Below are 24,819 nucleotides of genomic sequence, written 5' to 3'. Positions count from 1 at the left end.
TGTCTCCTATTGATATGTGTAGTGATGGGGCTCATTAGTCACAGAGGGGGTACATTATTTGGCCCGGTGTCTCCTTTGGGGGACTCATCAGTGACAGTGGGGTACATTATTTGGCCTGATGTCTCCTGCTCTTCTGTGTAGTGAGGGGGCTCACCAGTGACGTTCATAATGCTCATTCTACTTGCTATGCCTGTGTATGGGCACGGGAAGATGCGAGAGCTGTTGCACAATTTTGTCCCACACGGCGCCCTGTACCTGAGCACACTCAGCACAGTCACGTGACCAGAAGCAGAGTGCACAGGAAGTTGTGGAGCTGCGGAGGAGCGATCCGGAGGAGAAGTGGGTACACATGCTGCAGGGGTGAGTACCAGCAGTGCCCTCATTTCCGGCTGCTGCAGTGTCTGGGTTACGTGTATATAATGCGGGTTGTGTATGGAGCCGCTTGTTAGGTGCCAGCACTCCCCACCTCGGGGGATGAGGATGGGGCAGTAATAGCAGTGCCATGATGGCAGTCATTGGACCTGTGCAGCTGTGGTTTCCCTTTGCTGCCAGTCTGGGCTGTGCACGGATTGTCCACCAGCAGCTCTCGGTCTAGCCTCTGAACACAGCACAGGATGGGGCTATGAGATGTGTGCCTTCTTTATCAGCCCTGGTGAGGAATGCCACGTGTGGCACGGGGCTTTAGAAGGGAGTAAAGTATGGATCCCACCCCCCTCTCCCATGGTTACCCCCCTCTCCCATGGTTACCCCCCTCTCCCATGGTTACCCCCCCTCTCCCATGGTTACCCCCCTCTCCCTTGATTACCCCCCTCTCCCATGATTACCCCCCCCTCTCCCATGATTACCCCCCCCTCTCCCATGATTACCCCCCCCTCTCCCATGATTACCCCCCCCCCTCTCCCATGATTACCCCCCCCTCTCCCATGATTACCCCCCCCCCTCTCCCATGATTACCCCCCCCTCTCCCATGATTACCCCCCCCCCTCTCCCATGATTACCCCCCCCCTCTCCCATGATTACCCCCCCCCTCTCCCATGATTACCCCCCCCCCCCTCTCCCATGATTACCCCCCCCCCCCCCTCCCATGATTACCCCCCCCCCTCTCCCATGATTACCCCGCCCCCCTCTCCCATGACTAACCCCCCTCTCCCATGGTTACCCCATCCCTCTGCTATTTGTTTTCTGGCCTCATCTCATCACACCCCCAAACTCCCTGCTCAGCCAATCATTGCCAGGCTGGGCATCGGTGACAGCCATATTTCTGCCCAAATTACCTGCTAGTCCACATTGTGTGGATCTCTGCTTAGGGACAGATACACGTTAAAGGGGCAGTGTCATCGTCAGCCAGCGGGCCACCGCTGCCCAGGTCTCTTGCTTGGCGTGGACAGTCTGCATGGCTGTGCTGATGGCCACGCTGCTGTGTGATTCAGCCGGGTCTCTGTGATATTAGGCCGGGTTCACATTTGCGTCGTTTTGACAGAAACAGAATCCAGCCCAGATGCAGTACAGTTCATTTATTTACAGTGGAAGCGCGACACCATGCGGTTGTGTGCTTCATACACAGCCGCATGTGTCCACATGGTGTCGCGCTTCACTGTAAATACATGAACTGTACGAGTACTGCATCTGTGCTGGATTCCATTTCCGTCAAATGTGAAGACTGCTTTACACCTTACAATTTCTCGTGCGATTGCATTTGCAATCGCACCCGCCCCCATCGTTTGTGCGGCACGGGCAATTTGTTATCCGTGTCGCACAATGTTGTAACCCCCGTCACATGTACTTACCTTCCAAACAACCTCGCTGTGGGCGGCGAACATCCACTTCCTGAAGGGGGAGGGACATGCGACGTCACACAGCGGCCGGCCAATAGAAGCGGAGGGTGGAGATGAGCGAGACGTAAACATCCCGCCCACCTCCTTCCTTCAGCATTGCTGGTGAGACGCAGGTAAGCTGCAGTTCATCGTTCCCAGGGTGTCACACGGAGCAATGTGTGCCGCCCCGGGTACGATGAACAACAGGACATGCAATTTTTAGAAAATGAGCAACGTGTCAGCGATGAACGAAAAGGTGAGTATTTCTGCTCGTTCATAGCTGTCACACGCTACGATATCACTAACGATGCCGGATGTGCGTCACTTACGACGTGACACCGCCGACATCTCGTTAGATATATCGTAGCATGTAAAACCCGCTTTAGTGAGTGCAGGGTGTTGGTCAGATCAGGAGCTAAGAACACTTCTTTTTAGCCACTCTCATACATAACTACTTTTTAACCCCTTAAGTCTGGCATATTTGCTTTTATCAGCTTTAATTTTTTCCTATAAACAGCAGAAGACCAAGGAAGTCCTTCTGTTCAACGCATCCTCCCCTTCCCCTCCATCTGCTTTAATCAGATGAAAGAAAGGATTGATTTTTTTCAAGATGTCGGGTGAATGCTGACCTCTCTTCCTTGGTCTGCTGCTTGGTTACAGCACCCCGTGACTCTTGCATCTCCCCCCAGCTTCCCAGCTATGCTGTCTTTGAGACCATAGTGTGTGTTAGTGTCGGACACCTTATTTTTTCATGTTTTTTCACCCCGTAACTTTTTTTCTTTTCCCAACAACATTGTCCCATGAGGTCTTGTTTTTTTGTGAGTGGAGTTGTACTTTTGAATGACCCTATACAATTTACCATGTGTTAAACAGAAAAAAAAATCCAAGTGTGGTAAAACGTCCCCTGCAATTCCACATTTTTTTTTTTTTTTTGAGGGGTTTGTTTTCCTGGCATCCTTTTGTGTAGTAAAATTCACCTGGCAGTATGATTCTGCAGGACAGCTCTACTACGGTAATAAACATGCGTAGCATTTTTAAAAATGTAATTAGTAAAAAAGAAAATTAATGTGTCACCATTTGTTTTGAGAGCCATATTGTTTTAATTTTTCGGTTGAGGTAGCTTTGTGCAGGTTGATACCATTTGGGTGTAGATCATCCAATAACATTTGTGCAGTCTATAAATTTGTTCTGAGAAATAGAATTGCCTCCATCAGATCCTCCTTCATAGATGACCTCAAATCTGACCTAATATTTTAAGACCTCTCTACAGTAACTTAGGTTGGAGGCAAAGCCGTAACCACATGGGCAACATCTCTAAGGCTATGTGCCCACGGGGACATTGTCCTGCGGATATATCCGCAAGACATTCCGCAGGTGCTCCCAGAAATCCGCAACAGAACTTTCTCTGTTTCAATGCTGCGGATATACAGCGGAATGTCGTGCGGATATGGTGCGGGCATTCTGCATTGAGGATACAGTACCATGGCTTCGGCACTGCATCCTCAATGCAGAACAAGTGCTGCAGTGATCGGGGTGCTCATACTTACCTCCATCATGCAGCACCTCGCTTTCCGGCGGCCGGGTCACTGTCAGGCAGCGTCTGGTTCACTGTGCTGTAGGTGGGCGGGCCTGAACTAGCTCCGGCTGTCACATGACCGGAGCTCATGCAGGCCCCGCCCACCTCTTCATTCCTGTACCTGGCTGGATCCACCGCGCTGCTGTACACCGGACGGAGAAAGTGACTCTGGTGTCTATCAAGGCAGGTAAGTATATGGGACCCTGCGGAGAAATCCGCAACAATAATTGACATGCTGCAGATTTTTCCACACGATTTCCGCTGCGGAAAAATCCGCAGAGTGGGCACAGCATTTCCCAAATGCCATAGAAATGGCTGGGGAGTAGCTGTGCTGCAGATTTCTTGAAAATCCGCAGCAAAATCCGCGCAGTTTCCGCAGCGTGGGCACATAGCCTAACAATTTCCTGGATATAAAGGAATTGCCTCATGCACAGTCAGTTTTGAACTGTGTACCCTGCTTTCTGTGCATCTGGTATGTCTAAAGCTGGTGTCACACATAACGACAACAACGTCGCTGCTACGTCACCATATTCTGTGACGTAGCAGCGACCATAGATGATCGTTAGTAAGCTGTCAAACATGTTATATAAAGCAGCGACGGAGCAGCGATCATAGCGACGTCGACGGTCGTTGTGTGGTTTCAGACGTAGCGTAGCGATCGTCGCTGCTGCGGTGTCAAACACAAGGATTATCAGCTTATCAGCATGGCGCAGCAGGATAGCAGCGATCAAAAAATGACCTGGAACATTCAGGAGCGAGCAACGATTTCGCAGCAGGGGTCTGATCGTTGTTATGTGTCACACACAGCGACGTCGCTGTTGTGGTCGCTGCTACGTCACAGAATATGGTGACGTAGCAGCGACGTCGTTGTCGTTATGTGTGACACCAGCTTAACTGACCACTCCATGACCCCCACCCCCACCCCACCCCCTTTCACACTTTTATTTATGACCCCTTGTTATCTCTGCCTATTCTATCCTACATCTGGCTCAGCTCTGATTTAAGTAATCAGGAAGAGTACCAGCCCCTCCCTTCTGTGATCCACCTGAGTGCTTTTCTAACACTATATACCCTACAGTTCAAAAGTTTGGGGTCACCCAGACAATTTTGTCTTTTCCATGAAAAATCATACTTTTATTAAATGAGTTGCATAATGAATAGAAAATATAGTCCAGACATTGTCTAGGTTAGAAATAATGATTTTTTACTTGAAATAACAAGTTTCGCCTCCAAAGTTTGCTTTCGTCACAGAATGCTCCTTTGCAACAATTCCAGCTTTGCAGACCTTTGGCATTCTAGCTGTTAATTTGTGGAGGTAATCTGGAGATATTTCACCCCATGCTTCCCCCCTACAACCACACAAGTTGGATTGGCTTGATGGGCACTTTTTGCGCACCGTACGGTCAAGCTGCTCCCACAACAGCTCAATAGGGTTGAGATCTGGTGACTGGGCTGGCCACTCCATTACAGATAGAATACCAGCTGCTGCTTCTTCCCTAAATAGTTCATGCATAATTTGGAGGTGTGCTTTGGGTCATTGTCCTGTTGTAGGATGAAATTGGCTCCAATCAAGCGCTGTCCACAGGGTATGGCATGGCGTTGCAAAATCGAGTGATAGCCTTCCTTATTCAAAATCTCCCACTTTACCAGCACCAAAGCAACCCCAGACCATCTCCTCCACCATGCTTGACAAATGGCGTCAGGCACTCTTCCAGCATCTTTTCAGTTGTTCTGCGTCTCACAAATATTTTTCTGTGTGATCCAGACACTTCAAACTTCGATTCGTCTGTCTATAACACTTTTTCCAATCTTCCTCTGTCCAATGTCTGTGTTCTTTTGCCCATAATAATATTTTCCTTTCATTAGCCACTCTCAGATTTATGTTTTTCTTTGCCACCCTGCCCTGAAGGCCAGCATCCCGGAGTCGCCTCTTCACTGTAGATGTTGACACTGGCGTTTTGTGGATACTATTTAATGAAGCTGCCAGTTGAGAACTTGTGATTTCTCAAACTAGAGACTCTAGTGTACGTGTCTTGTTGCTCATTTGTGCAGCGGGGCCTCCCACTTCTTTCTACTCTGGTTAGAGCCTGTTTGTGCTCTCCTCTGAAGGGAGTAATACACACCGTTGTAAGAAATCTTCAGTTTCTTGGCAATTTCTCGTATGGAAAATCTTTTTGTTTTTAAGAACAAGAATAGACTGTCGAGTTTCACATGAAAGTTCTCTTTTTCTGGCCATTTCTGGCTCCATATTCTCAACTAGCTCAAAGGAAGGTCAGTTTTATAGCTTCACTAATCAGAAAAACTGTTTTCAGCTGTGCTAACATACTTGCACAAGGGTTTTCAAGGGATTTTTAAACATCCATTTGCCTTCTAACACTGCAAACAGAATGTACCATTAGAACACTAGAGTGGTGGTTGTTGGAAATGGGCCTCTATACACCTATGTAGATATTACATTAAAAAAAATCAGACATTTGCAGCTAGAATAGTCATTTACTACATTAACAATGTATAGAGTATATTTCTGTTTAATTTATATTGCTAGCTTCATTGAAAAAAAAAAAAGTGCTTTTCTTTCAAAAATAAGGAAATATCTAAGTGACCCTAAACTTTTGAACTGTAGTGTATTTGGCCCACATTGTCAGCTGAGACATTGTTGGCGTATGTATCCCTAAGTGTGGATCTATAAGTGTGAAATAATGATTTAGGCCAGAATCGGACCGGATACATAGTCCTTTAAAAAATGTTTGTGTTTCTCTTCACTTTCACCCCAATAATACACTGTGTGCAGAATTATTAGGCAAATGAGTATTTTGATCACATGATACTTTTTATACACTGTGTGCAGAATTATTAGGCAAATGAGTATTTTGATCACATGATACTTTTTATACATGTTGTCCTACTCCAAGCTGTATAGCCATGAGAGCCAACTACCAATTAAGTAAATCAGATGATGTGCATTTCTGTAATGAGGAGGGGTGTGGTGAAATGACATCAACACCCTATATAAGGTGTGCTTAATTATTAGGCAACATCCTTTCCTTTGGCAAAATGGGTCAGAAGAGAGATTTGATGGGCTCTGAAAAGTCAAAAATTGTGAGATGTCTTGCAGAGGGATGCAGCAGTCTTGAAATTGCCAAACTTTTGAAGCGTGATCACCGAACAATCAAGCGTTTCATGGCAAATAGCCAACAGGGTCGCAAGAAGCGTGTTGGGCAAAAAAGGCGCAAAATAACTGCCCATGGATTGAGGAAAATCAAGCGTGAAGCTGCCAAAATGCCATTTGCCACCAGTTTGGCCATATTTCAGAGCTGCAACATTACTAGAGTATCAAAAAGCACAAGGTGTGCCATACTCAGGGACATGGCCAAGGTAAGGAAGGCTGAAAAACAACCACCTCTGAACAAGAAACATAAGATAAAACGTCAAGACTGGGCCAAGAAATATCTTAAGACTGATTGATTTTTTTCAAAGGTTTTATGGACTGATGAAATGAGAGTGACTCTTGATGGGCCAGATGGATGGGCCAGAGGCTGGATCAGTAAAGAGCAGAGAGCTCCACTCAGACACCAGCAAGGTGGAGGTGGGATACTGGTATGGGCTGGTATCATCAAAGATGAACTTGTGGGACCTTTTCGGGGTGAGGATGGAGTGAAGCTCAACTCCCAGACCTACTGCCAGTTTTTGGAAGACCACTTCAAGCAGTGGTATAGGAAGAAGTCGGTATTGTTCAAGAAAAACATGTTTCTCTAGTCCCTTCCACGACAGCATAGGAGGTTGTCTCTCCACGCCCTAATTGGGACAGGAAGTTCAAGAGGTTTAAAAGGACCCTCCCACAGCCAGTGTCTTTCCTGTCCCCATGGGGCATGGAGAGGTTTTTATTTTTCTCCTATGCTGTGGTGGCCGGCGAACTACAGTATATTATTTTTTTTTTTCTTCCCCTGTTACCTTAAGCCGGACAGCATCGGTCGGGCCTTCACCGCTCCTCCCTTGCTGTTCCCTCACGCTGTGGGGGACCGCTGCTCCAGCCTTCCGGAGCCTCCTTAGGGGTGATGCAGGCTGTTGAGCTCCCCGGCCGGCGTCCTCCCTGAGCCGCCGGCCGCTTCCTGCATGCACGCTGCCGGAGCGATCTGGAAGTGCTCCCGGGGGCGGGACTTACGGTCTTGCGGACTTCTGGTCGAGCGCTTCCGGTTTGCGGAGGCAGCGTGGAGGACACGCCGACGGTGACACGGCCTGTCCAGGACCGGATGCGGGAGGCGGGGAACGTTCACCGTCACTGGGGGGGCAGGCCCTTTTGCATAAGGGCTGCCACGAAGACCTCAGATCATGGTAAGCAACCGTGCTCCCTGTCATGTCTTCCGCTGCAGCTGCATCTGCAGAACCCAGTGTGCCCCCTACTACTGTAAGTATGGAGGGGAATGGTCCCTCGGACATAGGTCTCATCAGATGATTTATGGCTCTCTGGTCTGTGTTTTCTAGGAGGACAAGGCCACCAAGAAAACTGACAAAAAATGAAAAGTCAGAGAAGCCTGAGAAGTCAGAAAAAGCTGACAAGTCCGATAAGCCTGATAGACCTGACAGAATGGAAAAAACTAAAAAATGTCCTATCTGTATAAAGAAGCTCCCTGCAGTATGGGATAAAAAGCTTTGCCAGCAATGTACGGACCAGATTATTAGGGCCGAACAACCGTCCCTGATAGACGAGTTGCGGTCCATGATGAAACAGGAGATTAGGGCCTCTCTGGCCTCCCTTCCTGCTCCTGGCCCTGCTCCTGGCCCTGCTCCTGGACCCTCTCCTCCAAAAAAGAGGAGACTCCAGTCGACCCCATCTGATCAGGACGACGCTGATTCCACCTCTGAGGGTCCTGATGAAGGATTTCCCTCTGGGGGGTCTGACCAGTCCTGTCTGTTTCTCTCAGAAGAGTTGGGGGATCTTATTGGGGCAGTTCGGAGCACTATGGGATTAGAGGAAGTGCAGTCTCTTCCCTCAATCCAGGACGAAATGTTTGCTGGCCTGAAGTCAGTCAAACAGTTAGGATTCCCAGTTCATGCCACTGTTTTGGATATTGTCTCTCAGGAATGGGAATTTCCTGAGAGGCGGGTACGGAGTGACCTTAGACGCCGGTTTCCTCTGGAACCTTCTGGATTACATTGGGAGGTCCCAAGAGTAGACGTTCAGGTGGCTAGGGTAGCTAGGCAAACGGCTCTTCCCTTTGAAGATACTTCCCAACTGAAGGATCAGATGGATAGGAAGGTAGAGGGCCTGATGAAGCGGTCCTGGGAGGCATCGTCTTCTTCTATTCAAGCTAACATTGCCTCCACCTGTGTATCCAGGTCCCTAATTAGGTGGTTAGACCAGTTGGAGGCTCATATTTCCCAGGGGACCCCTAGGGAGGAATTACTGGAATCCCTTCCCTTGCTTAGGAAGGCTACCTGTTTTCTGGCAGATACCTCGGTGGAATCTGTCCGCCTGGCGGCCAGGACCTCGGTTCTTTCTAACTCTGCCCGACGTGCCCTCTGGCTTAATGCCTGGAGCGGAGACTCCACCTCCAAAATGAGGCTTTGCTCCCTTCCGTTTAAAGGGGATTTAGTGTTTGGGCCTGCCCTGGATGATATCCTGGACAAGGCGACCGATCGTAAGGCCTTGCCCGATCCTAGACCTAACAGGAAGCGATCCTTTCGTCCCTCGGTGCCTCAGGCCTCCCAGCCCAGAGGGAAAGGGAAGGCAGGCAGGTGGAGCTATCCCAATGGTAGAGGGAGAAACATCCTCATCCCTCCCCATCAGCAACGTCCTCAGCAGGACAAACAGTGACTCGGCCCGGGTGGGGGGACGACTCTCAGCGTTTCTTCCCCTGTGGCAGTCCATAACCACTTGCCAATGGGTTCTGAAGATCATCTCGGAAGGTCTCCTCATAGAATTCCTCTCCCCCCCTCGTCCGGGTCTCCGAGTCACTGCTCTGGCGTCGCAGGTTTCACAGGCTCTGTTGTACGCAAAGATTATAGAGCTAGTGCACTCGGGGGTCGTTTCCCCAGTCCCGAGTCAGGAAGAAGGGGTAGGACACTACTCCCGCCTCTTCCTTGTCAAGAAGCCGTCCGGCGACGTCCGAATAATTATCAATTTAAAACGTCTAAACCGTCAGGTCAGGTACCTGCGGTTCAAGATGGAGTCAGTAAAATCAGCTATTCCCCTGATAGGTCTACACCACCAGATGGCCTCTATAGATCTGAAAGACGCCTACTTCCATGTACCCGTCCATCTGGGGCACAGGCAATACCTCAGGTTTGCGGTGCTACACGGGGAGGAAGTACTTCATTTCCAATTCAATGTACTTCCCTTCGGGATCTCCTCGGCTCCAAGGATCTTTTCCAAGATCATGGCAGAGGTGGTCGCCTTCATAAGATTGCAGGGTATCTGTCTGGTTCCATATTTGGACGACTTTCTTCTCATGGCTCCATCTGCTCCAACCCTCCGGAGCCATGTGGAAAGGTCTTTGGGAATCCTTCGGTCCCTGGGATGGATTCCCAATCTCAACAAATCACAGTTAACCCCCTCCTCCACTCGGCAGTTTCTCGGAGTGCTGCTGGACTCCGACAGACAGGCATCTTTTCTCCCAGAGGGCCACAGGGTAACTCTGTTAGCCAAAATATCAAAGCTTCACAGACAGGCTCGCCCGACGCTTCGAGCGGCTATGTCAGCTCTGGGTTCCATGACGTCCTGCATTCCCTCAGTCAGGTGGGCTCAGGCCCATTCTCGGTGTCTCCAGGATCATATCCTGGCACATTGGGACAGACTCCCGTCATCCCTGAACAGACGGTTTCGCCTCTCGGGGTCCGTCTCCTCATCCCTTCTCTGGTGGCTGCGTCCCGCCAACCTGCAGGTGGGGGTTGCCTGGACTCAGAAACCCCTGGTTACACTGACCACAGATGCCAGCCTACGAGGATGGGGGGCAATGGTGGCAAATTCCCCATTTCAAGGGGTCTGGAGTCCTTACGTCAGCTCCCAATCCTCCAACTACAGGGAGCTCAGGGCAGTCAGGGAAGCCCTCCTTGCGGCTCAGGACCTCGTCCGGGACTCTCACGTCCTGGTGTATTCAGACAATGTCACAACAGTGGCACATCTCCGCCATCAGGGCAGTACACGCTCAGGCGCCCTGAAGTCAGTATCCTCCCGAATCTTTCAATGGGCAGAACAATCTCTGCTCTCCCTTTCTGCGGTCCATCTGAAGGGCTCCCTAAATCTTCAGGCGGATTTCCTGAGTCGTCGGGATGTTCATCCAGGGGAATGGAGCCTGGATCAGGCGGTGTTCTGCTCTCTAGTGGCAAGGTGGGGTGCACCAGAGGTGGACCTCTTTGCCTCGGCAGGGAATCGCAAGGTCGCAACATATTTCTCCCTGAACCCACGGGACGAGGCGTTAGGGGTAGACGCTTTCTGCCACAGATGGTCCTTTCGCCTCGCTTACGCGTTCCCCCCTCTTCCTCTTCTCGCACGGGCCCTGAGGAAGATCAGAGACGAGGGGGTCCCAACTATACTGGTAGCCCCTCTGTGGCCCCGGAGTAGTTGGTACAGCCTGGTCATGACGCTAGGAATCGACGGCCCAGTCCTCCTAGGTTCGGACCCCAGCTTACTGTCACAGGGTCCGATTTTCCATCCGGCTCCCCAGAAACTCAACTTGGCTGCCTGGCTTCTGAGGCCCGGGCACTGAAGGGCCAAGGGCTTTCTGACAAAGTTGTGGCTACCCTACAGAAAAACCGTAAACCTGTGACTAATAGTATTTACAACAAAATCTGGAAGAGATTTTCCTCCTGGTGTGGTTCTCGGCCTCCTGACCCACTTCGGCCTAATATTGCGCAGTTTCTGGACTTCCTCCAGAGTGGTTTAGACTTAGGTCTTAGGCCTAGCACCCTGAAAGTTCAGGTGTCCGCACTCAGTGCAGTCTTTGACACGGCTCTGGCAGATCATCGTTGGATCCGTCGGTTCTTTGTGTCCGCTAGTAGACTCTGTCCACGTCAGAGGGTCCTGACGCCTCGCTGGGATCTCAATGTGGTCCTTACCGGACTATCTCAGTCTCCGTTTGAACCTCTGTGCTCTTGTAACATTCGTTCCCTTTCTCACAAGACTGCTTTTCTTGTGGCTATTACATCTGCTCGCAGAGTCGGAGAACTTCAGGCTTTGTCTGTTAGGGAACCTTACCTGACCATCAGAGATGACAGCATTGTTTTTCAGCTGGACCCTTCCTTCCTTCCCAAGGTGGTTTCGGATTTTCACTGTTCGCAGTCCATCGTCCTGCCTTCCTTCTGTCAGAATCCTCGGACTCCGGGTGAGGAAGTGTTTCATTCTTTGGATGTCCGTCGGATAGTGTTGCACTACCTGGAGGTTACTGCTTCTTGGCGCCTTGATTCTAACCTGTTCATCCAGCCCTTTGGCCGCAATAAGGGCAAGAAGGTGGCTAAGAGTACCGTCGCCAACTGGATTGTGCGGGCAATTAGAGATGCATACCTCGCTCAGCATCTCTCTCCACCTACTGGATTCACGGCGCACTCCACCAGGGCTACCTCTGTCTCCTGGGCTGAACGGGCAGGGGCCTCCCCTGAGCAGATCTGCAAGGCGGCTACGTGGTCTTCGCTCCATACTTTCACGAAGCATTATCGTCTGGATCTGGATTCCAACAGGGATTTGGCCTTTGGCAGGAAGGTCCTGCAGGCTGTGGTCCCCCTCTAGGTATCAATTCTTTGGTATTCCTCCTATGCTGTCGTGGAAGGGACTAGAGAAATAAGAATTATTCTTACCGATAATTCGGTTTCTAGGACCTTCCACGACAGCAGGTAATTCCCTCCCCTTGTATTCATATATTCCTGAATGTGTGGTACTTCTCATATGCTATGGATTCTTTGTAAGACACTCGCTGTGGGAGGTGGGAGGGTCCTTTTAAACCTCTTGAACTTCCTGTCCCAATTAGGGCGTGGAGAGACAACCTCCTATGCTGTCGTGGAAGGTCCTAGAAACCGAATTATCGGTAAGAATAATTCTTATTTTTCATGCAGGACAATGCTCCATCACATGCATCCAACTACTTCACAGCGTGGCTGGCCAGTAAAGGTCTAAAAGATGAAAAAATAATGACATGGCCCCCTTGTTCACCTGATTTGAACCCCATAGAGAACCTTTGGTCCCTCATAAAATGTGAGATCTACAGGGAGGGAAAACGGTAAACCTCTCAGAACAGTGTCTGGGAGGCTGTGGTGGCTGCAGCACGCAATGTTGATCGTAAACAGATCAAGCAACTGACAGAATGTATGGATGGTAGGCTGTTGAGTGTCATCATAAAGAAAGGTGCCTATATTGGTCACTAATTTTTTGTTTTTTTGTTTTGTTTTTGCATGTCAAAAATGTTTATTTCTAAATTTTGTGCAGTTATATTGGTTTACCTGGTGCCTGCTCTCTCTCGCGCCTGCACTCTCACCCCCGCTCTCTGTTTCTCTCTCTGTCTCTTTCTCTCTCTCTTTCTCATTATTCTGGCATTTGGTAAATATAAATAATTTTGGATTGTAATTGACCTAAAACGGGAAAAGTTTATTCTGATTTCACGTCAGATAGCGAGAAAAACTTGCAGATGTGTCTTTTTAGATAGTGTATATAAACTTCTGGTTTCAACTGTACATTACTGATGTTTGTGATAAATTTACTGTAGTAAAATGGTAACATCACTACTTCTATTATGTAGCTGAAGTGCAGCAGAGATTCATCTCAACTAAAAGCCTAGATTCTTTGATCAGGAATAGAACAGACATTAATAGGACATTTCCTAACTTTCCCAAATTTTTATGAAAAAATATTCATCATATACTGCATTGAACTACTGTACCCAATTTATTATATATTTTTGGAGTTGGTCCATTTTAGACCGACTCCAACTTCACCAAAATGGACACCGACTCTGATTCCATAGTCCTGCAATATACTTGGGTCCTCATACAGAGCTGCCAGAGAATTTTATTTTCTAATAGCAGTATTTCTTTCCATTTCATTGAAGCAGCAATGCCATCTGCAATTAAACTTCCTCTTTGGGACAGGCAAAACGGCAAGTTCTTCCACTCCTTTATGAAAATGTCGTGAGTTAAATCCTCGGCTTATAATTTTTTTTTTAGTCCCTGTAAATGGATGATGAAGCAATTCTTTCAGTGCAGCCACCTATGTCCATTGACCTTCATTTCGTGTTACCTGAGGGTTAACCATGTCTACATGAAAGATTTTCAGCTCAAGCAATCGCTCAATCATTAAATAAGTGCTACCCCACTGAGTGGCTTGATTGAAAATTGCCCCTTTCCCAGCACATCTCTTCAAGATGGAATCAATTTTAGTGGTTCTGGCTGCAATAACCAATTTCTCCATCGTTTCATTGGGGGACACAGGACCATGGGGACACAGGACCATGGGTTATGCTGCTGTCACTAGGAGGCTGACACTAAGTAAACAGAAAAAGTTAGCTCCTCCTCAGCAGCATACACCCTGAGCCGGAGGCGGACTCAATCAGTTTTTAGCTTAGTGTCGTAGGAGGCTGATGTGGGCCGTCTCGGCCTCCCTCAGCCATTTGTTTTTTGCGCCTTTTTTCCCTATTTTCGGCGCCGCTCATCGCTCTCATACCTGTCTTCTTGTTTTCTGCAGGTATTTTATTCATCATTCTCCGCAGCCCTGTGGGTACCACTCCCCAGGGTCGCAGGGGTTTCAGACTTTGGGCCCTCTCCCCCGTCCATCCCCATGGTACCACTCCTGGGGGTGTTCGTGTGGGCAGGTTGTCGTGGGCACCCCTGATTCGCCCTGCGGTATCACCCCAAAGGGCGTACAGGGGACATACAGCAGGGATGGGACCTCAGCAGCGCGTCTGAAATCTGATGGGGCCCGCATCGCTGCCTTCTCCTGAGGGGGGGCTCCTTCCCCCATCATGATGCCCACTTCCCTGCCTCAGCACGCTGCTCCCCCGGAGCAAGCAGTCTCCCTGGACGGGGGCACGGCACACAGGCAGGGGCAGGGCGCCCTGCCTGCGCCGCATCCATTTCTGGACCAACGCCACCGAGATCAGGTAGGACCGACCTTCTCCTACCTTCTTCCCAGGCGGCTGCAAAATTGAGGCCCCGGTCTGGGCCTAGTCTGCGCCCCGGCCACATCTCAGCAGTCGGCGGCGCGCGCCGGCTCAAGCCCACAGCTCTCTCTGGGCGCTCCGGTCATCGCCGCTGCCCCACCACTGTTTGCAGGTAGGACCGCCGGTCTCTACCTCCCCGCGAGCCGGCAGCCCCAAAATTTAGGCCCCGGCTCGGGCCTTGTCTCCAGTGTCCCAGGCCCGCCCTCCACTACAGTACGATTGGTCGCCGGCCGTCCGTCTCCGCCCTCCGCTCTGCCCCAGGCATCACAGGGGGGGCGGTGGCTGTGTGTTTTCCCGCTCTCCAGACTTCATCTTATCAAAAAAAAAAAAAAAAAAAAAAAGAAGTAGAAAAGAAATAGAACTCCCGGTGTGCGGCTTGCTGAGGCTGCAGCAACCGGTTATAACAGTTAAAACAAGCCTTCAAAAGAGCCACAATCATATGAGGATTGTGTTTTTATAGTGTTTCAGGTGCATGTGTGTATGTGTATGTATATATATGTATATATATATATAGGTGTGTATATATATATATATATATATGTATGTGTATATATATGTATATGGGTATATATATGTAGATTGATTTGTACAGGCACTATAGATACAGACTTATAGAAGGGAACGGTGTTTTTTTTTCACTGCCAAGATATATTCCCAGAATAATACCTCAATTGTGAATTCACCCAAATCTTTCAGATTTAGTAATCACAGCCACCGCAGCCCCTGACACAGCAGGTCCCGGCATCCCGCCCCGGCCGGCTGGTTAGCGCCCCGGGCTCAAACCATAAATCCCCTCGCTGATGTCTTCGGATTGGTGCGCATACGCTGCGTCCCTGGCTGACGCTCTGTCATACCTACACAGGACTGGCGCAATCCCCTCGGGGAGTTTTCACCTTCATCCCCAGGTCCAGACGGCTGCTCCTCCGTAGCCTTTCGACCTCTCAGGTGATGGCCCAAGCGTACCGCCTCTGCTGGATTCCAAGTGGGCGCATGATGTTCGGCACCTGAGAATAACCTGGTAGAAACTGTGAGTCAAGCCATAAAGGTGCGAACAGCCCCTTTTTTCTTTCCGGGCACGCACAGGGGGAGGTGAGTCCCGTACCAGGGGCCCCCTTTTTTCCCCCGCTCAACGCGGACCCGCTAGGTCTCATCTTCTGCAGGCCCCCAGGTTTTTCACCTTAATTCCCAGGTCCAGTCTGCCTCTCCTCCGGTAGCCTTTCGACCTCTCGGGTGATGGCCCAGGCGTTCCACCTCTGCTGGACTCCAAGCAGGAGGACCCGGATGTTTGGCGCATAACGATTAGCCTGGTTGAAATGATGAATCAAGCCTTAAAGGTACGGTCAGCCCTTTTCTCTCAGTGCACTCGCCGGGGGAGGTGAGTCCCGTACCATGGACTTTATCCACTACTCGAAGCGGACCCGCCAGGTCTCGCCTTCGGCGCCTCCCCCTGGTTTTTCCTTCATTCCCAGGTACAAGCTACCGCTCCACCGGAAGCCTTCCGACATCTCTGGTGATGACCCAGGCGTACCACCTCTGCTGGATTCCGAGCAGGCGCCCGATATTCAGCGCAGGGCGAATAGACTGGAGGAAATGGTGAGTCAGACCATAAGCGCACAGATAGTCCTCTTCTCCTCTCTGAGCACACAGGTTTCCTTGAGGACTTTTCCGGCAATCCCGTGATGTAGTCAGTGGACATCCAGTAGTTCGCTGATGTGCTGCATCATCACAGACAACAACCAGACACGACGTTTACCAGCGGTAAGTCTTGTATTGTCATTATCCCTTCTCCAAAGGGGCTCCGGAGAAAAGGGGCATGCCCCCCTGTGATCGGCCCGCCAGGGTTCCGCCTGGCTTGTCATCCCTAAGGTGACGTCTCTCAGGGACTCCACGGACACCGTTCCATCTCTGTCCAGCGGACTATGTTCCATCTCTGCCGATTCAGGACTGGTTGACATCTTTGGTAAGTACCTTATCATCACAGCCCTGGCGTCTGCCAGCTGCACGGCCTGAGCCTATAGCAGCAGTGTGACCACCCGTCGAGACCTCTGACTCAGGATCGGAAACGCGGAGGCGGCATCTAGGGAGTCGCTGTCTTCCCTTACGCCCTTAGGTGGCCGTCCCGTCGGAGATAGGCTAATCCAGTGGATCCCCTAGGCTACGTGAGGGTGGAATACTCCTTCCCCTAGGCTACGTGAAGGAAGAGCACAGCTCTTCCCAGCATCGGCCCAGACGCTCGGGATCGTCGCCTCACCGCTCGATCCCAGTCTGTCGAGCCGCAAACGTCAGGGCGCCGCTATCTCTCAGCAGTCCCTCCGCCTTGCATCGCTGCGGACCATTCCAGCTTTGTTTAAGAAGCGCTTGCAGGGATCAGGACGGCTGTCCCTGCACAGCCTACTCGACAGGGCCGCTAAGTTCACTCCACCCAGAAACGACCTGGTGGTTTAGACTTCCCCTTAGTCTTGGGGTTTAGACAGTCACTGTTACTCCTCCGCTACTAGGGTAGCTGAGCTACCGCTGGGAGTCCTATCAGGCCCCGGCCCGGTAGATCATTCCTTTAGGCACGGTATTCGAGCCCGTCCGAGGGAAGTTACTCTTCACGCAGGAGTAGTTTTCTTTCCCGCACCGAGTCGGGTTCGGTATGCGAGTCCTTGGCTGTTGGTGGAGGTGATACCAGCGGTACACTTACCAATTTTTCATCTTTGGCCTTCCACGGGATCCCACTGAAGAACGAAGACAGGTAGCTTCTGTTTGCCCTGGGAACCCGCCAACCACTTCCTAGTGGACCAGTCTTCATAACCGTCCCTCGGGAGGGTCCTCTCTCCTTCTTCTCTGGAGGATAGTATCTACCGTCACCAGTCTCCTGTGCTAGGGTACGCTATCCCACCATCCCACAACACGGTCCCGAGGGTCACCACTAGAGGTTGCCCCCCCCTTTTTCAACATTCCGGAAGCCAGAGCCATCCGGTTAGCTGGTTACGATTTTCTTCACTGGGACGAGGTTACCCGGTCAGGTTCCAGTCGAACCATGCCACAGCGGTGGCGTGCATCTTACACCGGGGAAGCGCAAGGAGTGTCATGTCAAGGGAAGACGTTAAGAGGATCTTGCTCTGGGCCGGATCTCGTCGCTCTCTAATCTCGGCAGTACAAATCCCTACCATGGACGTTTGGACGGCCGTTTTTTCCCGGCAGGAAGGGCCTCGCCTAGGCAAAAGGCTTTTCAACAGGGTCGTCACCAGCCAGATCTACGACGAAGGGAAACCTACAGTCGTGGTCCTATGGACCTCCCGATCCAACTTTAAGTCAACGGGGCATCAAGGGTGTCCTCCTTCTCTGCACTAGGTGTCGACGCCCCCACCCGTCCGGGAGGCCAGTTCATTCTCTTGGGCATCTTCCCTCGGCTTCCCATGATCTCGAGGGTTCTCAAGTTGGACCAAGGCAGAGGGTGGCTCTGGAGTGGCCCAGGCGACCATAGTTAACAAAACTCACTCAACTCCTCGCAGATACTCCGTGGCGCCTTCCAGACCGTCCAGTTCTTCTGAGTCGGGGCCCTCTCTTCCACGAGGTCTCAAAGGTCCTAGGTTTGCGGCCTTAATAGCGGATCCCGGGTACTTGCTTGCACAGGCCGGTTGGCAAGAAGGATGCAAACAATGATGGAGACCGGGAAGATGGTTTATTACCACACGTGAAGAGCTCCTCCGGGATGTGAGGAGCGCATCTTCTCTTCTCTTCTCTCTCTCTCTCCCTCCCTCCCTTCCGGCACTGCTACCATGCTTGCAGTCAGATCTGGATGCGGTTTTTTCTAGCGCGTCCCGCTAGGGGCCGAGTGTCGACGCGGTCATTTCAATTTCAGAGACTTATCACTTCTTGTCACACGATCAGGTTTTTCACGCAGAGAAGCGTCCGTCTGGCTCGGCGGCATCACCGTCCACTAGACACGCGGGACCTGGCTCCCGGTTTGGACCTTGCCGAGTGCTTTCTACTCCCACCTGTTTGGATAGGTGGGCTCCTCGTGGCCGTCTCTTCTGCAAGGGGCATCAGGGCGGACAGCCCTCTCTTGCTGCTTTTTCCCCCCTTTTTCCGGGTCATCCAGCAGGACAAGGGGGGTGCTCCGGCCACAACTCCCCCTTTTCGATCCAAGGCAACTGCCTTCCTTCCAGATAAGGGGATTGAGTTTCGAAATCGGTCCTAGTCTCTTCTCTCAGCCTAAAAAGGGGGCCTAGTTTGTTCCTGAGCTGGCTCGTGCCCTCAGTCGTTTATGTCTTCAGGACCGGACTTTCGGTTTACGCCGGCAGTCAGTTCCTCTTTTCACTCGCTCCCCGGAGTCGCATGCCAGCGCCCAGGTCCAAGATTGCCACATGGATTCATTCCGTGATGGTGTGAAGCCTATTGCATAGTGGACGGACCTCTACCGCATTCTACGGTCCAAGGGAAGCCTCTTGGAGGATTGGACTTCAGACGTTGGTCGACCATGTCCACCGGGCCTCCACCTGGTCTACTCGGCATACCTTTACTAGTTCCTATCAGGTTCACACACATGCTTTGGCAGAGGCCAGTCTTGCCGTTATCTTTGCGGGCGGCAGAAGCACACCTGTACCAAGGTAGGTCTTTGTAGGTCTGGGTCAAGCCCGACAGGAGGAAGCGGTTTCCTACCGATCTCCGGTGATGGTTCTCTTCCCACCCAGGGACTGCTTTTGGACATCCCATGGTCCTGTGTCCCCCAATGAAACGATGGAGAAAGATAGATTTTTGTGTACTCACCGTAAAATCTCTTTCTCTGAGTCTTCATTGGGGGACACAGCACCCACCCTGTTTGTGTTTTTTGGTGGCATATTACCTGCCTGTTGCCTCAGTGGCCATATTCCCTGCCACTGGTCGCATGAATAATTGGTTATAGTTTTTACCTAGTTTGATCTAGAGTTGTTTGGTTCTCCTCCTACTGCTTGTGCACTAAACTGATTGAGTCCGCCTCCGGCTCAGGGTGTATGCTGCTGAGGAGGAGCTAACTTTTTCTGTTTACTTAGTGTCAGCCTCCTAGTGACAGCAGCATAACCCATGGTCCTGTGTCCCCATGGTCCTGTGTCCCCCAATGAAGACTCAGAGAAAGAGATTTTACGGTGAGTACACAAAAATCTATCTTTCCTCTTGCAGACGATCTCTTATTGCCAGCTGCAGCGTGTGCACAACACAGCGCATGTGATAAATAGAGAAATGTGAAGCAGCTTCAACAAGATAATCTTATTCTAAAGGATTGCTTTGCTATTTATTTAAAGTTTAGACTTGCTTTAAGAAGTACTTACCTTAATCCTACTTTCCTGTTCACTCTAGAGTCTCTAGCAGTTCTGAGATGAATGCGGCATTCTTTGTTTTTACCGTTATTTGTAGAGGAGGACCTTATGTACATAAAGTGCAGCACAGATTCATCCTAACTGAAAGCCTAGATCCTTTCATCAGGAATAGAAGACATTTATTGGACATTTCATAACTTTCCCAAATTGTTATGAAAAATATATTCTTTACACACTGCATTGAACCGCTGTTCCCAATTTATTATATATTTTCGGAGACGGTCCATTTCATACCGACTCCACCAAAATGGATTCTGACTCCACAGCTCTAGACACAACACTTCAAGTCGTATCTTTTTGTGGTCTTGTGTTGCTGTGACTGGAAAACTGCAATCTTGACGTTTTGATTTTATTTCGCTTTCCCGATGTGGTTATTAATTTTATATTTTGACAGATCAGACTTTTATGGACTTGGACATAGCACTTTTTGTTTCTTTTTTTTAATGGGTGTAAAAAGGAGTTGCTACCATTTTTTTCTTTTTATTGGTAATACTTCTACCCTGTTGCTGTGAGGTGGTGCAGGGACCGGTCCGCCCGCAGACTGAGCACAGTAAATGCCGCTGTCAGTAACATCAGGCAGATGAAGGCTGTATAACACAGACTCTACCTGCGGGGAATGCTGGTGTGGGCTTATCTGAGCCTGCTTAGCATGAGCACCCTACATGTACAGGGTCAGTTATTTTATGCAGAATCGGCGGGGTTAAATCTGGGGTGATATTCGCAGCATGAAATGGCGCTGTAAATTTAAAATCCGCAGAACCGGTCAGTTTAGACTGGATGTCATTCTGCAAAAGTGTACGAAGTACATTTCACACATAGGAAAAGCACCCTAGTCCTACATGCTCGCTAGGCAGAATTGTGTTGTGGATTTACTGTGGATCCTGCCCAAAGTATGAAAGCCACTGCCATCTCTGCCAGCCTCTCATTTCAGCCTTCATTGCAAATATAGGATTATATGGGTCATTTACAGTGCTTTGAAAATGTATTCATATCCTGTGAGCTTTTCCACATTTTTCCATGTTACACCCACAAATTGAAAGGGAACCTGTCAGCAGATTTGGGGCCTATAATCTGCGGCCACCACCACTGGGCTCTTGTATACAGCAGTCTAACATGCTGTATGTATATAAGAGCCCAGGCTCCTGTGTAGAATGTAAAAATTACTTTATAATACTTACCTAAACGGTCGCTGTGGTGGAGTTGGGTCTCCATTCTCTGGTGCTGGTGCCTCCTCTTTCGGCCATCTTCGTTTTCTTTCTGAAGCCTGTGTGCATGACACGTCCTACGTCATACACACTCGCCGGTCCCGCGCAGGCGCACTACAATACTTTGATCTGCCCTGCTCAGGCGAGTGTGGATGACATAGGACGCGTCATGCACCACGGCTTCAGAAGAAGGATGATAAAGATGGCCGAAAGAGGAGGCGCCGGTACTGGAGAACAGCGCCACCCATCTGACCCCTCTGCACCGCACCGCTCGTTAGGTAAGTATTATAAGGTGTTTTTATGTTCTACACAGCGGCATGAACTCTTATATATAGCATTCTAACATGATGTATATAAGAGCCCACTGTTGGTGGCTGCAGCTTAAATACCCAAAATCTGGTGACAGGTTCCCTTTAACAAGGTTAAAATGATGATTATGATGATGAGACTCAAGTGGTACCTCGGGATCTGACTGCTGTTCCAAATTATATTGTCATGTGTGCACGCGAGAGAGAATGATAACAGACACTATATCGGTTATGGACCTTCTCCATGACGGGCGCTGACCAACTGGTCTTTATTGTTTGAAAGTTTCTATAGCTCTTGAGAAGTGAAGGGTGTAGACAAAATACAGTCCAATCAAGTATCGCAGGCTGGACTCAGGACATATAGAAATTAGCATAATCTCTTCTGGATTGGTCAGTCTAAGCTTTAGGAATTCATTTGTTCATCATCTTCTTTGGAAGTTGTCCAGAATGTGGCAGCCATCTTCAAAATTTTATGTGCTGGTATATACTGTTAATGAAAATCACTAAATATGCAATATACATATATACGTGTTAGTAAGGAACAAAAGCATTCATAAATATGTGTGTTAGTTTACATCTACTAAACTATATACCTGAGTCTATGAAATGGCTAAATTAAGTATTTTTGGTTACTTAATTCTTATCCTCAACAAGTCAATACTTTGCAGAGCCACCTTTTCACTGCAATTACTGCTGCAAGTCTTTTGGTGTGTGTCTCTTCCAGCTTTCCACAGCTAGAGGCTGAGATTTTTTTTACATACCTATCACAGTGACCACTTTAGGCACCAACCTATGAGAAATTAACACGAGGCTGTGATTTTTACCCACTCTCCTTTGCAAAGTTTCTCAGTGAGATTGGATGGAGTGAGTCTGTGAACAGCAATTTTCAAGCCTTACCACTAGAGATGAGCCACCCCCCTGGCGTTCGAGTTCGGTTCGTCGAACGGAAGCCGCGTTCAACGAACCACTCGAACCCCATTGAAAACAATGGGAGACAAACACATAAAACACATAAACACCTTCAAAGGTGTCCAAAAGGTGGCAAACAACTCCCAAGACACCACGAACACATGGGAAAGTGACAAGGACATATACTCATGCGAAAACAAAAGAGCTGGACGAATAAAATGAGGAGGAGACTCCGATATCGGAGTATCTGCAAGTGAACATCGATGCCATTACTGTGCAACTTGAGCCTTGCTCATTTTGGGCTTCCAATCTGGATAAATTGCCAGAACTTGCCACTGACACCTTGGGGATCTTCTCGTGTCCCGCAGCCAGCGTTCTCTCGGAACGTGTCTTCAGTGCTGCTGGGTGTGAGCTGACAGATAAGCGCACGTGTCTGTCCAGTGAAAATGTGGACAGACTAACGTTCATCAAGATGACCAAGTCATGGATCACAGAGGATTTTACTACCCTTGTGTCATCCAGGGGATGCGAAAGGCTGGTGTATTTTTGAGAGTGCTTTTTAAAATTGCAACTGGGGGACAACTGATGCCAGTGAAGTGTGTGTGTGTGTGTGTGTGTGTGTGTGTGTGTGTGTGTGTGTGTGTGTGCGTGGCCCAATTTTTGGAAACGAGGGAGACTGTGGTTGGAGTCCCCTTGCTTTTGAAAAATGACCCAGGATGAGTAAGTCATGGATCCGCAAGGACTTTTCTACCCCTGTGTCATCCAGGGGAGGCGAAAGGCTGGTGTATTTTTGAGACTGCTTCATGCAAAGCATCTTTTTAAAATTGCAACTGGGGGACAACTGATGCCAGTGAAGTGGTTTGTGTGTGTGTGTATGTGTGTGTGGCCCAATTTTTGGAATCGAGGGAGACTGTGGTTGGAGTCCCCTTGCTGTGTTTTACATGATTTTAGAAGGGCATGACATGCCTAAGAGGTTGAGTTTCAGTATCTGCAAGCTGTTGGCTACAGAAATGCTGCCTTTCCACCCTTTTTACACAGAGGATTTTCAAGACCTTATGCCCATCGTAGTGCCCCAAGAGCCGATGCCCAGTCGCCACTCCTCCAATAAAGGCGTGCCCGCGCTACACCAGCATGTCGCACACAACATCACCGCTTCCTTGAGAAACTCTGTGTGTGACAGGGTGCATTTCACCACAGATACTTGGACCGGTAAGCATGGACAGTGGCGTTACAGGTCGCTGACTGGGTAACTATGGTGGGAGACGGAGAAGGGTCTGTTGTACAAGTCTTGCCGTCCCCACAAGTTGTGTGTCAATCCTTCCTCTGTATGTAGAAGCTCCTATACTGCTTCTGCCTCCTCAACCTCGTCTGAGTCCTCAACCTCCGCTCAAAACCTGTCTGGTAAGGCCACCCGCGTTGTAACTGTGCACAAGGAATACCGCACACCTCCTTACTATGCTTAAGCAAGCATTGTTGACCTTAGGGAGATCAACATATCCACTGCGGAGATACCATCACGTGTTTCTCAACGCAGTGATTCTAGAGCAACGCCCCCTGGGAAGTATGCAAATAAAGCCGCGGAGACACCATCACGTGTTTCTCAACGCTGCCAGGAAACTAGCCAGGTCTTTCACTGGTAAGGAACAACCACGGGAAGGGCAGTCTCCAGTCAAGGAGACCACCTATACCAAACATGGTATCCATCCACAGACAGCCGTTTCGGGGTATTTGCCCCTCATCAGTGTGGAGTAGGAATCTGGCTAGTGGGGGCAATGCCTAGTAAAAGACTACTTAAGCAAGCATTGTTGACCTTAGGGAGATCAACATATCCACTGCAAAGACACCATCACGTGTTTCTCAACGCAGTGATTCTAGAGCAACGCCCCCTGAGAAGTTTGCATACACGCTGCTGGAGTGGTCTCAGATCAAGTACCTATGCACCCTTCTGCACAGTTTACAAATGGCGACGAAGATGTTAAGCGCTGACGATGCCATTATCATTATGACAATTACGTTCATCTACATGCTGGAGCACACTCTAAACATTATTCAGAGTCAGGTGCTGGGACAAGAGGAATGGGAGGAAGTACAGGAGGAGTCATGCGGAAGGGATAACAAGATCTACAAGGTCCACACGTTGAGCAGCACCAAGGCGGCAGGCATGGGACGGTGGGGGAGAGGGATTAACAAGGGCGCATAGTATCAGCCAAACTGTTGAGGAAGGTGCAGGAGCCCAGGAAGAAATGGAGGACGAACTGGCGATGGGCATGGAAGACTCAGTAGATGAGGGAGAGCTTTATCACATTTCTGTTGTGCGAGGTTGGGGGGAGAGGGCAGAGGAAGGAAGCATGATTCTCACCTCTCCGCCACCAACACAGCAAGGACTTGGTCCTCCTGGATGCGCAAGACACATGAGCGCCTTCTTGCTGCACTACCTACAACATGACCCTCGGATTTTCCGAATTCGAAGGAATGCTGACTACTGGGTGGCCACACTCTTAGATCCCTGGTACAAGACAAA

The 24,819-nt window shown here is 49.7% G+C and overlaps 1 protein-coding gene across 2 annotated transcripts in view; it reads left to right on the top strand.

Moving 5' to 3' along the window:
• Nucleotides 1-271: 271 nt before the first annotated feature.
• PPHLN1 (periphilin 1) overlaps nt 272-24,819 on the top strand; it is a 141,550-nt gene continuing 117,002 nt past the window's right edge. Inside the window, exon 1 of one of the 2 annotated variants that reach the window (XM_075344981.1) lies at nt 272-360. The gene's annotated coding sequence lies outside the window, so the exon portion shown is untranslated. Of the gene's footprint in view, nt 361-511; nt 653-24,819 lie in introns of those variants that run through there. The other variant, XM_075344982.1, reaches the window with a different exon arrangement.

This window comes from Anomaloglossus baeobatrachus, chromosome 4 (genome assembly GCF_048569485.1).
Source record: "Anomaloglossus baeobatrachus isolate aAnoBae1 chromosome 4, aAnoBae1.hap1, whole genome shotgun sequence".
NCBI classification, from domain to species: domain Eukaryota; kingdom Metazoa; phylum Chordata; class Amphibia; order Anura; family Aromobatidae; genus Anomaloglossus; species Anomaloglossus baeobatrachus.
Note: the sequence above shows the minus strand (reverse complement) of the source record. Positions and strands in the feature narration are given on the sequence as shown.